This window comes from Schistocerca serialis, chromosome 6 (assembly GCF_023864345.2).
Source record: "Schistocerca serialis cubense isolate TAMUIC-IGC-003099 chromosome 6, iqSchSeri2.2, whole genome shotgun sequence".
Lineage (NCBI taxonomy): Eukaryota > Metazoa > Arthropoda > Insecta > Orthoptera > Acrididae > Schistocerca > Schistocerca serialis.
In genome coordinates this window covers 553,955,732-553,970,648 of record NC_064643.1, presented here as the reverse complement: position 1 = coordinate 553,970,648, position 14,917 = coordinate 553,955,732, and positions in this window count along the sequence as shown.

The window sequence follows — 14,917 nt, the reverse complement described above, 5'->3', positions numbered from 1 at the left end:
TCTAGGCACTTCAGTCTGGAACCGCGCTGCTGCTACGGTCGCAGGTTCTAATCCTGCCTTGGGCATGGATATGTGTTATGTTCTTAGGTTAGTTAGGTTTAAGTAGTTCTAAGTTCTAGGGGACTGATGACCTTAGAAGTTAAGTCCCATAGTGCTCAGTGCTATTTAAACCATTTTTTTGCTGAGTCCATGCCACGTCGAGTTACCGCACTACGCTGGCAATAGGAGGTCCGACACGATATTAGAGGGCATCCCATGACTTTTGTCACCTCAGTGTGAAATTACTCCACTGGCCGCTGTGGAAGAGTGGTTCTAGGCCCTTCAGTCTGGAGCCGCGCTGCTGCTACGGTCGCTGGTTCGAATCCTGCCTTGGGCATGGATGTGTGTGATGTTCTTAGGTTAGTTAGGTTTAAGTAGTTCTAAGTTCTAGGGGACTGATGACCTTAAAAGTTAAGTCAGTCTCAGTGACATTTAAACCATTTTTTTTCTGAGTCCATGCCACGTCGAGTTACCGCACTACGCTGGCAATAGGAGGTCCGACACTATATTAGAGGGCATCCCATGACTTTTGTCACCTCAGTGTGAAATTACTCCGCCGGCCGTTGTGGCAGAGTGGTTCTAGGCGCTTCAGTCTGGAACCGCGCTGCTGCTACGGTCGCTGGTTCGAATCCTGCCTTGGGCATGGATGTGTGTGATGTTCTTAGGTTAGTTAGGTTTAAGTAGTTCTAAGTTCTAGGGGACTGATGACCTTAGAAGTTAAGTCCCATAGTGCTCAGTGCCATTTAAACCATTTTTTTTCTGAGTCCATGCCACGTCGAGTTACCGCACTACGCTGGCAATAGGAGGTCCGACACGATATTAGAGGGCATCCCATGACTTTTGTCACCTCAGTGTGAAATCACTCCGCCGGCCGCTGTGAAGAGTGGTTCTAGGTGCTTCAGTCTGGAACCGCGCTGCTGCTACGGTCGCTGGTTCGAATCCTGCCTTGGGCATGGATGTGTGTGATGTTCTTAGGTTAGTTAGATTTAAGTAGTTCTAAGTTCTAGGGGACTGATGACCTTAGAAGTTAAGTCCCATAGTGCTCAGTGCCATTTAAACCATTTTTTTGCTGAGTCCATCCCACGTCGAGTTACCGCACTACGCTGGCAATAGGAGGTCCGACACGATATTAGAGGGCATCCCATGACTTTTGTCACCTCAGTGTGAAATTACTCCACCGGCCGCTGTGGAAGAGTGGTTCTAGGCCCTTCAGTCTGGAGCCGCGCTGCTGCTACGGTCGCTGGTTCGAATCCTGCCTTGGGCATGGATGTGTGTGATGTTCTTAGGTTAGTTAGGTTTAAGTAGTTCTAAGTTCTAGGGGACTGATGATCTTAAAAGTGAAGTCCCATAGTGCTCAGTGCCATTTAAACCATTTTTTTTCTGAGTCCATGCCACGTCGAGTAACCGCACTACGATGGCAATAGGAGGTCCGACACGATATTAGAGGGCATCCAACGACTTTTGTCACCTCAGTGTGAAATTACTCCGCCGGCCGTTGTGGCAGAGTGGTTCTAGGCGCTTCAGTCTGGAACCGCGCTGCTGCTACGGTCGCTGGTTCGAATCCTGCCTTGGGCATGGATGTGTGTGATGTTCTTTGGTTTGTTAGGTTTAAGTAGTTCTAAGTTCTAGGGGACTGATGACCTTAGAAGTTAAGTCCCATAGTGCTCAGTGCCATTTAAACCATTTTTTGCTGAGTCCATGCCACGTCGAGTTACCGCACTACGCTGGCAATAGGAGGTCCGACATGATATTAGAGGGCATCCCATGACTTTTGTCACCTCAGTGTGAAATCACTCCGCTGGCCGCTGTGGAAGAGTGGTTCTAGGCGCTTCAGTCTGGAACCGCGCTGCTGCTACGGTAGCTGGTTCGAATCCTGCCTTGGGCATGGATGTGTGTGATGTTCTTAGGTTAGTTAGATTTAAGTAGTTCTAAGTTCTAGGGGACTGATGACCTTAGAAGTTAAGTCCCATAGTGCTCAGTGCCATTTAAACCATTTTTTTGCTGAGTCCATGCCACGTCGAATTACCGCACTACGCTGGCAATAGGAGGTCCGACACGATATTAGAGGGCATCCCATGACTTTTGTCACCTCAGTGTGAAATTACTCCGCCGGCCGCTGTGGATGAGTGGTTCTAGGGGCATCAGTCTGGAACCGCGCTGCTGCTACGGTCGCAGGTTCGTATCCTGCCTTGGGCATGGATGTGTGTGATGTTCTTAGGTTAGTTAGGTTTAAGTAGTTCTAAGTTCTAGGGGACTGAGGACCTTAGAAGTTAAGTCCCATATTGCTCAGTGCCATTTAAACCATTTTTTTTCTGAGTCCATGCCACGTCGAGTTACCGCACTACGCTGGCAATAGGAGGTCCGACACGATATTAGAGGGCATCCCATGACTTTTGTCACCTCAGTGAGAAATTACTTCGCCGGCCGCTGTGGAAGGGTGGTTCTAGGCGCTTCAGTCTGGAACCGCGCTGCTGCTACGGTCGCTGGTTCGAATCCTGCCTTGGGCATGGATGTGTGTGATGTTCTTAGGTTAGTTAGGTTTAAGTAGTTCTAAGTTCTAGGGGACTGATGACCTTAAAAGTTTAGTCCCATAGTGCTCAGTGCCATTTAAACCATTTTTTTGGTGAGTCCATGCCACGTCGAGTTACCACACTACGCTGGCAATAGGAGGTCCGACACGATATTAAAGGGCATCCCTTGACTTTTGTCACCTCAGTGTGAAATTACTCCGCTGGCCGTTGTGGCAGAGTGGTTCAAGGCGCTTCAGTCTGGAACCGCGCTGCTGCTACGGTCGCTGGTTCGAATCCTGCCATGGGCATGAATGTGTGTGATGTTCTTAGGTTAGTTAGGTTTAAGTAGTTCTAAGTTCTAGGGGACTGATAACCTTAGAAGTTCAGTCCCATAGTGCTCAGTGCCATTTAAACCATTTTTTTGCTGAGTCCATGCCACGTCGAGTTACCGCACTACGCTGGCAATAGGAGGTCCGACACGATATTAGAGGGCATCCCATGACTTTTGTCACCTCAGTGTGAAATTACTCCGCCGGCCGCTGTGGATGAGTGGTTCTAGGCGCTTCAGTCTTGAACCGCGCTGCTGCAACGGTCGCTGGTTCGAATCCTGCCTTGGGCATGGATGTGTGTGATGTTCTTAGGTTAGTTAGGTTTAAGTGGTTCTAAGTTCTAGGGGACTGATGACCTTAGAAGTTAAGTCCCATAGTGCTCAGTGCCATTTAAACCATTTTTTTTCTGAGTCCATGCCACGTCGAGTTACCGCACTACGCTGGCAATGGGAGGTCCGACACGATATTAGAGGGCATCTCATGACTTTTGTCACCTCAGTGTGAAATTACTCCGCCGGCCGTTGTGGCAGAGTGGTTCTAGGCGCTTCAGTCTGGAACCGCGCTGCTGCTACGGTCGTTGGTTCGAATCCTGCCTTGGGCATGGATGTGTGTGATGTTCTTAGGTTAGTTAGGTTTAAGTAGTTCTAAGTTCTAGGGGACTGATGACCTTAGAAGTTAAGTCCCATAGTGCTCAGTGCCATTTAAACCATTTTTTTGCTGAGTCCATGCCACGTCGAGTTACCGCACTACGCTGGCAATAGGAGGTCCGACACGATATTAGAGGTCATCCCATGACTTTTGTCACCTCAGTGTGAAATCACTCCGCCGGCCGCTGTGGAAGAGTGGTTCTAGGCGCTTCAGTCTGGAACCGCGCTGCTGCTACGGTCGCTGGTTCGAATCCAGCCTTGGGCATGGATGTGCGTGATGTTCTTAGGTTAGTTACATTTAAGTAGTTCTAAGTTCTAGGGGACTGATGACCTTAGAAGTTAAGTCCCATAGTGCTCAGTGCAATTTAAACCATTTTTTTGCTGAGTCCATGCCACGTCGAGTTACCGCACTACGCTGGCAATAGGAGGTCCGACACGATATTAGAGGGCATCCCATGACTTTTGTCACCTCAGTGTGAAATTACTCCGCCGGCCGCTGTGGATGAGTGGTTCTAGGCGCTTCAGTCTGGAACCGCGCTGCTGCTACGGTCGCAGGTTCGAATCCTGCCTTGGGCATGGATGTGTGTGATGTTCTTAGGTTAGTTAGGTTTAAGTAGTTCTAAGTTCTAGGGGACTGATGACCTTAGAAGTTAAGTCCCATAGTGCTCAGTGCCATTTAAACCATTTTTTTGCTGAGTCCATGCCACGTCGAGTTACCGCACTACGCTGGCAATAGGACGTCCGACACGATATTAGAGGGCATCCCATGACTTTTGTCACCTCAGTGTGAAATTACTCCACCGGCCGCTGGGGAAGAGTGGTTCTAGGCCCTTCAGTCTGGAGCCGCGCTGCTGCTACGGTCGCTGGTTCGAATCCTGCCTTGGGCATGGATGTGTGTGATGGTCTTAGGTTAGTTAGGTTTAAGTAGTTCTAAGTTCTAGGGGACTGATGACCTTAAAAGTGAAGTCCCATAGTGCTCAGTGCCATTTAAACCATTTTTTTTCTGAGTCCATGCCACGTCGAGTTACCGCACTACGCTGGCAATAGGAGGTCCGACACGATATTAGAGGGCATCCCATGACTTTTGTCACCTCAGTGTGAAATTACTCCTCCGGCCGTTGTGGCAGAGTGGTTCTAGGCGCTTCAGTCTGGAACCGCGCTGCTGCTACGGTCGCTGGTTCGAAACCTGCCTTGGGCATGGATGTGTGTGATGTTCTTAGGTTAGTTAGGTTTAAGTAGTTCTAAGTTCTAGGGGACTGATGACCTTAGAATTTAAGTCCCATAATGCTCAGTGCCATTTAAACCATTTTTTTGCTGAGTCCATGCCACGTCGAGTTACCGCACTACGCTGGCAATAGGAGGTCCGACACGATATTAGAGGGCATCCCATGACTTTTGTCACCACAGTGTGAAATTACTCCGCCGGCCGTTGTGGCAGAGTGGTTCTAGGCGCCTCAGTCTCGAACCGCGCTGCTGCTACGGTCGCTGGTTCGATCCTGCCTTGGGCATGGATGTGTGTGATGTTCTTAGGTTAGTTAGGTTTAAGTAGTTCTAAGTTCTAGGGGACTGATGACCTTAGAAGTTAAGTCCCATAGTGCTCAGTGCCATTTAAACCATTTTTTTGCTGAGTACATGCCACGTCGAGTTACCGCACTACGCTGGCAATAGGAGGTCCGACACGATATTAGAGGGCATCCCATGACTTTTGTCACCTCAGTGTGAAATTACTCCGCCGGCCGTTGCAGCAGAGTGGTTCGAGGCGCTTCAGTCTGGAACCGCGCTGCTGCTTACGGTCGTTGGTTCGAATCCTGCCTTGGGCATGGATGTGTGTGATGTTCTTAGGTTAGTTAGGTTTAAGTAGTTCTAAGTTCTACGGGACTGATGACCTTATAAGTTAAGTCGCATAGTGCTCAGTGCCATTTAAACCATTTTTTTGCTGAGTCCATCCCACGTCGAGTTACCGCACTACGCTGGCAATAGGAGGTCCGACACGATATTAGAGGGCATCCCATGACTTTTGTCACCTCAGTGTGAAATTACTCCGCCGGCCGTTGTGGCAGAGTGGTTCAAGACGCTTCAGTCTTGAACCGCGCTGCTGCTATGGTTGCTGGTTCGAAACCTGCCTTGGGCATGGATGTGTGTGATGTTCTTAGGTTAGTTAGGTTTAAGTAGTTCTAAGTTCTAGGGGACTGATGACCTTAGAATTTAAGTCCCATAATGCTCAGTGCCATTTAAACCATGTTTTCGCTGAGTCCATGCCACGTCGAGTTACCGCACTACGCTGGCAATAGGAGGTCCGACACGATATTAGAGGGCATCCCATGACTTTTGTCACCACAGTGTGAAATTACTCCGCCGGCCGCTGTGGCAGAGTGGTTCTAGGCGCCTCAGTCTGGAACCGCACTGCTGCTACGGTCGCTGGTTCGAATCCTACCTTGGGCATGGATGTGTGTGATGTTCTTAGGTTAGTTAGGTTTAAGTAGTTCTAAGTTCTAGGGGACTGATGACCTTAGAAGTTAAGTTCCATGGTGCTCAGTGCCATTTAAACCATTTTTTTGCTGAGTCCATGCCACGTCGAGTTACCGCACTACGCTGGCAATAGGAGGTCCGACACGATATTAGAGGGCATCCTATGACTTTTGTCGCCACAGTGTGAAATTACTCCGCCGGCCGCTGTGGCAGAGTGGTTCTAGGCGCCTCAGTCTGGAAGCGCGCTGCTGCTACGGTCGCTGGTTCGAATCCTGCCTTGGGCATGGATGTGTGTGATGTTCTTAGGTTAATAAGGTTTAAGTAGTTCTAAGTTCTAGGGGACTGATGACCTTAGAAGTTAAGTCCCATAGTGCTCAGTGCCATTTAAACCATTTTTTTTCTGAGTCCATGCCACGTCGAGTTACCGCACTACGCTGGCAATAGGAGGTCCGACACGATATTAGAGGGCATCCCATGACTTTTGTCACCACAGTGTGAAATTACTCCGCCGGCCGTTGTGGCAGAGTGGTTCTAGGCGCCTCAGTCTCGAACCGCGCTGCTGCTACGGTCGCTGGTTCGATCCTGCCTTGGGCATGGATGTGTGTGATGTTCTTAGGTTAGTTAGGTTTAAGTAGTTCTAAGTTCTAGGGGACTGATGACTTTAGAAGTTATGTCCCATAGTGCTCAGTGCCATTTAAACCATTTTTTTGCTGAGTACATGCCACGTCGAGTTACCGCACTACACTAGCAATAGGAGGTCCGACACGATATTAGAGGGTATCCCATGACTTTTGTCACCTCAGTGTGAAATTACTCCGCCGGCCGTTGTGGCAGAGTGGTTCTAGGCGCTTCAGTCTGGAACCGCGCTGCTGCTTACGGTCGTTGGTTCGAATCCTGCCTTGGGCATGGATGTGTGTGATGTTCTTAGGTTAGTTAGGTTTAAGTAGTTCTAAGTTCTAGGGGACTGATGACCTTATAAGTTAAGTCGCATAGTGCTCAGTGCCATTTAAACCATTTTTTTGCTGAGTCCATGCCACGTCGAGTTACCGCACTACGCTGGCAATAGGAGGTCCGACACGATATTAGAGGGCATCCCATGACTTTTGTCACCTCAGTGTGAAATTACTCCGCCGGCCGTTGTGGCAGAGTGGTTCAAGACGCTTCAGTCTTGAACCGCGCTGCTGCTATGGTTGCTGGTTCGAAACCTGCCTTGGGCATGGATGTGTGTGATGTTCTTAGGTTAGTTAGGTTTAAGTAGTTCTAAGTTCTAGGGGACTGATGACCTTAGAATTTAAGTCCCATAATGCTCAGTGCCATTTAAACCATGTTTTCGCTGAGTCCATGCCACGTCGAGTTACCGCACTACGCTGGCAATAGGAGGTCCGACACGATATTAGAGGGCATCCCATGACTTTTGTCACCACAGTGTGAAATTACTCCGCCGGCCGCTGTGGCAGAGTGGTTCTAGGCGCCTCAGTCTGGAACCGCACTGCTGCTACGGTCGCTGGTTCGAATCCTACCTTGGGCATGGATGTGTGTGATGTTCTTAGGTTAGTTAGGTTTAAGTAGTTCTAAGTTCTAGGGGACTGATGACCTTAGAAGTTAAGTTCCATGGTGCTCAGTGCCATTTAAACCATTTTTTTGCTGAGTCCATGCCACGTCGAGTTACCGCACTACGCTGGCAATAGGAGGTCCGACACGATATTAGAGGGCATCCTATGACTTTTGTCGCCACAGTGTGAAATTACTCCGCCGGCCGCTGTGGCAGAGTGGTTCTAGGCGCCTCAGTCTGGAAGCGCGCTGCTGCTACGGTCGCTGGTTCGAATCCTGCCTTGGGCATGGATGTGTGTGATGTTCTTAGGTTAATAAGGTTTAAGTAGTTCTAAGTTCTAGGGGACTGATGACCTTAGAAGTTAAGTCCCATAGTGCTCAGTGCCATTTAAACCATTTTTTTTCTGAGTCCATGCCACGTCGAGTTACCGCACTACGCTGGCAATAGGAGGTCCGACACGATATTAGAGGGCATCCCATGACTTTTGTCACCACAGTGTGAAATTACTCCGCCGGCCGTTGTGGCAGAGTGGTTCTAGGCGCCTCAGTCTCGAACCGCGCTGCTGCTACGGTCGCTGGTTCGATCCTGCCTTGGGCATGGATGTGTGTGATGTTCTTAGGTTAGTTAGGTTTAAGTAGTTCTAAGTTCTAGGGGACTGATGACTTTAGAAGTTATGTCCCATAGTGCTCAGTGCCATTTAAACCATTTTTTTGCTGAGTACATGCCACGTCGAGTTACCGCACTACACTAGCAATAGGAGGTCCGACACGATATTAGAGGGTATCCCATGACTTTTGTCACCTCAGTGTGAAATTACTCCGCCGGCCGTTGTGGCAGAGTGGTTCTAGGCGCTTCAGTCTGGAACCGCGCTGCTGCTTACGGTCGTTGGTTCGAATCCTGCCTTGGGCATGGATGTGTGTGATGTTCTTAGGTTAGTTAGGTTTAAGTAGTTCTAAGTTCTAGGGGACTGATGACCTTATAAGTTAAGTCGCATAGTGCTCAGTGCCATTTAAACCATTTTTTTGCTGAGTCCATGCCACGTCGAGTTACCGCACTACGCTGGCAATAGGAGGTCCGACACGATATTAGAGGGCATCCCATGACTTTTGTCACCTCAGTGTGAAATTACTCCGCCGGCCGTTGTGGCAGAGTGGTTCAAGACGCTTCAGTCTTGAACCGCGCTGCTGCTATGGTCGCTGGTTCGAAACCTGCATTGGGCATGGATGTGTGTGATGTTCTTAGGTTAGTTAGGTTTAAGTAGTTCTAAGTTCTAGGAGACTGATGACCTTAGAATTTAAGTCCCATAATGCTCAGTGCCATTTAAACCATGTTTTTGCTGAGTCCATGCCACGTCGAGTTACCGCACTACGCTGGCAATAGGAGGTCCGACACGATATTAGAGGGCATCCCATGACTTTTGTCACCACAGTGTGAAATTACTCCGCCGGCCGCTGTGGCAGAGTGGTTCTAGGCGCCTCAGTCTGGAACCGCACTGCTGCTACGGTCGCTGGTTCGAATCCTACCTTGGGCATGGATGTGTGTGATATTCTTAGGTTAGTTAGGTTTAAGTAGTTCTAAGTTCTAGGGGACTGATGACCTTAGAAGTTAAGTTCCATGGTGCTCAGTGCCATTTAAACCATTTTTTTGCTGAGTCCATGCCACTTCGAGTTACCGCACTACGCTGGCAATAGGAGGTCCGACACGATATTAGAGGGCATCCTATGACTTTTGTCGCCACAGTGTGAAATTACTCCGCCGGCCGCTGTGGCAGAGTGGTTCTAGGCGCCTCAGTCTGGAAGCGCGCTGCTGCTACGGTCGCTGGTTCGAATCCTGCCTTGGGCATGGATGTGTGTGATGTTCTTTGGTTTGTTAGGTTTAAGTAGTTCTAATTTCTAGGGGACTGATGACCTTAGAAGTTAAGTCCCATAGTGCTCAGTGCCATTTAAACCATTTTTTTGCTGAGTCCATGCCACGTCGAGTTACCGCACTACGCTGGCAATAGGAGGTCCGACACGATATTAGATGGCATCCCATGACTTTTGTCACCTCAGTGTGAAATTACTCCGCCGGCCGTTGTAGCAGAGTGGATCTAGGCGCTTCAGTCTGCAACCGCGCTGCTGCTACGGTCGCTGGTTCGAAACCTGCCTTGGGCATGGATGTGTGTGATGTTCTTAGGTTAGTTAGGTTTAAGTAGTTCTAAGTTCTAGGGGACTGATGACCTTAGAATTTAAGTCCCATATTGCTCAGTGCCATTTAAACCATTTTTTTGCTGAGTCCATGCCACGTCGAGTTACCGCACTACGCTGGCAATAGGAGGTCCGACACGATATTAGAGGGCATCCCATGACTTTTGTCACCACAGTGTGAAATTACTCCGCCGGCTGCTGTGGAAGAGTGGTGCTAGGCGCCTCAGTCTGGAACCGCGCAGCTGCTACGGTCGCTGGTTCGATCCTGCCTTGGGCATGGATGTGTGTGATGTTCTTAGGTTAGTTAGGTTTAAGTAGTTCTAAGTTCTAGGGGACTGATGACCTTAGAAGTGAAGTCCCATAGTGCTCAGTGCCATTTAAACCATTTTTTTGCTGAGTCCATGCCACGTCGAGTTACCGCACTACGCTGGCAATAGGAGGTCCGACACGATATTAGAGGGCATCCCATGACTTTTGTCACCTCAGTGTGAAATTACTCCGCCGGCCGTTGTGGCAGAGTGATTCTAGGCGCTTCAGTCTGGAACCGCGCTGCTGCTTACGGTCGTTGGTTCGAATCCTGCCTTGGGCATGGATGTGTGTGATGTTGTTAGGTTAGTTAGGTTTAAGTAGTTCTAAGTTCTAGGGGACTGATGACCTTAGAAGTTAAGTCCCATAGTGCTCAGTTCCATTTAAACCATTTTTTTTCTGAGTCCATGCCACGTCGAGTTACCGCACTACGCTGGCAATAGGAGGTCCGACACGATATTAGAGGGCATCCCATGACTTTTGTCACCTCAGTGTGAAATTACTCCGCCGGCCGTTGTGGCAGAGTGGTTCTAGGCGCTTCAGTCTGGAACCGCGCTGCTGCTACGGTCGTTGGTTCGAATCCTGCCTTGGGCATGGATGTGTGTGATGTTCTTAGGTTAGTTAGGTTTAAGTAGTTCTAAGTTCTAGGGGACTGATGACCTTAGAAGTTAAGTCCCATAGTGCTCAGTGCCATTTAAACCATTTTTTTGCTGAGTCCATGCCACGTCGAGTTACCGCACTACGCTGGCAATAGGAGGTCCGACACGATATTAGAGGTCATCCCATGACTTTTGTCACCTCAGTGTGAAATCACTCCGCCGGCCGCTGTGGAAGAGTGGTTCTAGGCGCTTCAGTCTGGAACCGTGCTGCTGCTACGGTCGCTGGTTCGAATCCTGCCTTGGGCATGGATGTGTGTGATGTTCTTAGGTTAGTGACATTTAAGTAGTTCTAAGTTCTAGGGGACTGATGACCTTAGAAGTTAAGTCCCATAGTGCTCAGTGCAATTTAAACCATTTTTTTGCTGAGTCCATGCCACGTCGAGTTACCGCACTACGCTGGCAATAGGAGGTCCGACACGATATTAGAGGGCATCCCATGACTTTTGTCACCTCAGTGTGAAATTACTCCGCCGGCCGCTGTGGATGAGTGGTTCTAGGCGCTTCAGTCTGGAACCGCGCTGCTGCTACGGTCGCAGGTTCGAATCCTGCCTTGGGCATGGATGTGTGTGATGTTCTTAGGTTAGTTAGGTTTAAGTAGTTCTAAGTTCTAGGGGACTGATGACCTTAGAAGTTAAGTCCCATAGTGCTCAGTGCCATTTAAACCATTTTTTTGCTGAGTCCATGCCACGTCGAGTTACCGCACTACGCTGGCAATAGGACGTCCGACACGATATTAGAGGGCATCCCATGACTTTTGTCACCTCAGTGTGAAATTACTCCACCGGCCGCTGGGGAAAAGTGGTTCTAGGCCCTTCAGTCTGGAGCCGCGCTGCTGCTACGGTCGCTGGTTCGAATCCTGCCTTGGGCATGGATGTTTGTGATGTTCTTAGGTTAGTTAGGTTTAAGTAGTTCTAAGTTCTAGGGGACTGATGACCTTAAAAGTGAAGTCCCATAGTGCTCAGTGCCATTTAAACCATTTTTTTTCTGAGTCCATGCCACGTCGAGTTACCGCACTACGCTGGCAATAGGAGGTCCGACACGATATTAGAGGGCATCCCATGACTTTTGTCACCTCAGTGTGAAATTACTCCTCCGGCCGTTGTGGCAGAGTGGTTCTAGGCGCTTCAGTCTGGAACCGCGCTGCTGCTACGGTCGCTGGTTCGAATCCTGCCTTGGGCATGGATGTGTGTGATGTTCTTAGGTTAGTTAGGTTTAAGTAGTTCTAAGTTCTAGGGGACTGATGACCTTAGAATTTAAGTCCCATAATGCTCAGTGCCATTTAAACCATTTTTTTGCTGAGTCCATGCCACGTCGAGTTACCGCACTACGCTGGCAATAGGAGGTCCGACACGATATTAGAGGGCATCCCATGACTTTTGTCACCACAGTGTGAAATTACTCCGCCGGCCGTTGTGGCAGAGTGGTTCTAGGCGCCTCAGTCTCGAACCGCGCTGCTGCTACGGTCGCTGGTTCGATCCTACCTTGGGCATGGATGTGTGTGATGTTCTTAGGTTAGTTAGGTTTAAGTAGTTCTAAGTTCTAGGGGACTGATGACCTTAGAAGTTAAGTCCCATAGTGCTCAGTGCCATTTAAACCATTTTTTTGCTGAGTACATGCCACGTCGAGTTACCGCACTACGCTGGCAATAGGAGGTCCGACACGATATTAGAGGGCATCCCATGACTTTTGTCACCTCAGTGTGAAATTACTCCGCCGGCCGTTGTGGCAGAGTGGTTCTAGGCGCTTCAGTCTGGAACCGCGCTGCTGCTTACGGTCGTTGGTTCGAATCCTGCCTTGGGCATGGATGTGTGTGATGTTCTTAGGTTAGTTAGGTTTAAGTAGTTCTAAGTTCTAGGGGACTGATGACCTTATAAGTTAAGTCGCATAGTGCTCAGTGCCATTTAAACCATTTTTTTGCTGAGTCCATGCCACGTCGAGTTACCGCACTACGCTGGCAATAGGAGGTCCGACACGATATTAGAGGGCATCCCATGACTTTTGTCACCTCAGTGTGAAATTACTCCGCCGGCCGTTGTGGCAGAGTGGTTCAAGACGCTTCAGTCTTGAACCGCGCTGCTGCTATGGTCGCTGGTTCGAAACCTGCCTTGGGCATGGATGTGTGTGATGTTCTTAGGTTAGTTAGGTTTAAGTAGTTCTAAGTTCTAGGGGACTGATGACCTTAGAATTTAAGTCCCATAATGCTCAGTGCCATTTAAACCATGTTTTTGCTGAGTCCATGCCACGTCGAGTTACCGCAGTATGCTGGCAATAGGAGGTCCGACACGATATTAGAGGGCATCCCATGACTTTTGTCACCACAGTGTGAAATAACTCCGCCGGCCGCTGCGGCAGAGTGGTTCTAGGCGCCTCAGTCAGGAACCGCACTGCTGCTACGATCGCTGGTTCGAATCCTACCTTGGGCATGGATGTGTGTGATGTTCTTAGGTTAGTTAGGTTTAAGTAGTTCTAAGTTCTAGGGGACTGATGACCTTAGAAGTTAAGTCCCATGGTGCTCAGTGCCATTTAAACCATTTTTTTGCTGAGTCCATGCCACGTCGAGTTACCGCACTACGCTGGCAATAGGAGGTCCGACACGATATTAGAGGGCATCCCATGACTTTTGTCACCACAGTGTGAAATTACTCAGCCGGCCGCTGTGGCAGAGTGGTTCTAGGCGCCTCAGTCTGGAAGCGCGCTGCTGCTACGGTCGCTGGTTCGAATCCTGCCTTGGGCATGGATGTGTGTGATGTTCTTAGGTTAGTTAGGTTTAAGTAGTTCTAAGTTCTAGGGGACTGATGACCTTAGAAGTTAAGTCCCATAGTGCTCAGTGCCATTTAAACCATTTTTTTTCTGAGTCCATGCCACGTCGAGTTACCGCACTATGCTGGCAATAGGAGGTCCGACACGATATTAGATGGCATCCCATGACTTTTGTCACCTCAGTGTGAAATTACTCCGCCGGCCGTTGTAGCAGAGTGGATCTAGGCGCTTCAGTCTGCAACCGCGCTGCTGCTACGGTCGCTGGTTCGAAACCTGCCTTGGGCATGGATGTGTGTGATGTTCTTTGGTTAGTTAGGTTTAAGTAGTTCTAAGTTCTAGGGGACTGATGACCTTAGAATTTAAGTCCCATAATGCTCAGTGCCATTTAAACCATTTTTTTGCTGAGTCCATGCCACGTCGAGTTACCGCACTACGCTGGCAATAGGAGGTCCGACACGATATTAGAGGGCATCCCATGACTTTTGTCACCACAGTGTGAAATTACTCCGCCGGCCGCTGTGGAAGGGTGGTGCTAGGCGCCTCAGTCTGGAACCGCGCTGCTGCTACGGTCGCTGGTTCGATCCTGCCTTGGGCATGGATGTGTGTGATGTTCTTAGGTTAGTTAGGTTTAAGTAGTTCTAAGTTCTAGGGGACTGATGACCTTAGAAGTTAAGTCCCATAGTGCTCAGTGCCATTTAAACCATTTTTTTGCTGAGTCCATGCCACGTCGAGTTACCGCACTACGCTGGCAATAGGAGGTCCGACACGATATTAGAGGGTATCCCATGACTTTTGTCACCTCAGTGTGAAATTACTCCGCCGGCCGTTGTGGCAGAGTGATTCTAGGCGCTTCAGTCTGGAACCGCGCTGCTGCTTACGGTCGTTGGTTCGAATCCTGCCTTGGGCATGGATGTGTGTGATGTTCTTAGGTTAGTTAGGTTTAAGTAGTTCTAAGTTCTAGGGGACTGATGACCTTAGAAGTTAAGTCCCATAGTGCTCAGTGCCATTTAAACCATTTTTTTGCTGAGTCCAGGCCACGTCGAGTTACCGCACTACGCTGGCAATAGGAGGTCCGACACGATATTAGAGGGCATCCCATGACTTTTGTCACCTCAGTGTGAAATTACTTTACCGGCCGTTGTGGCAGAGTGGTTCTAGGCGCTTCAGTCTGGAACCGCGCTGCTGCTACGGTCGCTGGTTCGAATCCTGCCTTGGGCATGGATGTGTGTGATGTTCTTAGGTTAGTTAGGTTTAAGCAGTTCTAAGTTCTAGGGGACTGATGACCTTAGAAGTTAAGTCCCATAGTGCTCAGTGCCGTTGAAACCATTTCTTTTCTGAGTCCATGCCACGTCGAGTTACCGCACTACGCTGGCAATAGGAGGTCCGACACGATATTAGAGGGCATCCCATGACTTTTGTCACCTCAGTGTGAAATTACTCCGCCGGCCGCTGTGGAAGTG